The sequence below is a fragment of the Olea europaea genome, unplaced genomic scaffold, assembly GCF_002742605.1.
Source record: "Olea europaea var. sylvestris unplaced genomic scaffold, O_europaea_v1 scaffold2687, whole genome shotgun sequence".
Taxonomy (NCBI): Eukaryota; Viridiplantae; Streptophyta; class Magnoliopsida; order Lamiales; family Oleaceae; genus Olea; species Olea europaea.
The window spans coordinates 63,892-65,413 of record NW_019245257.1 but is presented as its reverse complement, the minus strand read 5'-3'; positions in this window follow the sequence as shown (position 1 = coordinate 65,413).

Here is a 1,522-nt window from a genome sequence, read left to right as displayed (position 1 = left end):
ATACAATGTTCCTCTTTGTTATAATTTGAATAAAATGTCCGTGGTGTCGAATTTTGTTCAAATTTCTCGTTCAAATTGGTCGTCCCAAGAATCAACTATTTGTTATTGAAGGTTCAATTCCCGACATTCTTTACAGGACACCGAGTCTTGATCATCGTTTCGTGGCATTCATAATAATTGTCCAAGGCTTGATTGCGTTCTTTGATTGTTCTCACTTCCGATTACATCACTTGTCCCTCTACTTTCCTAGAATGTGGACGACAGTTGATTGGGAAGGGGACAATGCAAGCACGAAATAATAGTAATTGAGATTTGAGGTCCTAGACGGTGCTTGATTAATAAGAATGTAAAAGAATATGATAGGAAAATTAAGGAAAAGGAATAAATAAAAAGAAATATCGACGAATTAATCAATCATGAAGAAAAATATAAAAAAAAAAATTCTTAACCGTGTTGTGAGATTCGTACATAACTTGGACTTGAGAAATGTCTGTAGCCACCTATTATTGTGTTTTGAACTCGTTGAAGCGATTACCATTCACAACAATTAAAATCTACAAATTTTTATCAATAGCATCCTCAAATTTATTCATCATTTGTTCCAAATTCTAGATAGATTTTGATAATTTTGCAATTTTTCGATCATCATTGCAATGATAAACGCCACTATCACCATAGGTGGCCATTAGCTAACATTAAAAAATAAATAAATAAAATTGCTTTGATAATAATTTTGGTGCGAAAGTGAAATTGATTTTTGAAACAAGAATAAAACTAAACCAACTCAAAAATTTGTAAGAAATAAATATATTGTAATAAATCGATCGCTAGAAATTACAAAAGTCTTTGTTTAATAAGGCAAAATAATCTTATAAGAAGGAAAGTAATTAAAACCTCAAAGAATATCCAGAAGGACAAAAGGTCATAATCTAAACAAGAAATAAATTCTATTATATCATGAAATAATTTTATGTCCTACTTGTAATACATTTATGTCTAGAGATTTTTCAATAATAAAGGTCTAGGCAAATAATGAACTATTGGAGACATTATTGATATGCACACCAATGAAGATTTTGGTAGGTTACGGAGCCTAGGTGATTTTTTGTAATGAATTAAGAATCGATTGCACAATCGAATTAGAGACTAATGTTGAATAACACTTTAATTATAAAATAATTTTAAAATAAAAAATTGTTAGGGAACACATGTTAATACTAGCATCGAAATAGTTCTATTACAATTATGTAGTTTCAATTTTCTTTTGCAACTTAATTTGTGCCCCTCAAGTCTAAGGTGTCAACTCCGTCGCTGCTAAACCACTAGCCACCCCCAAGAGGGACAACCAATTCCCACTCTAGCACTCTAGTTAGGGCCCGTTTGGAATGGCTTTTGAAAAGTCAAAAGGAGCTTTTGAGAGCCAAAAGCCGCTTTTGAACTGTTTGGCTATTTTTGTTTAAATTGCTTTTGGAGGTTAGAAGAGCTTTTAGAGGAAGCTGATTTTTTTGGCTTCCTCCAAAAG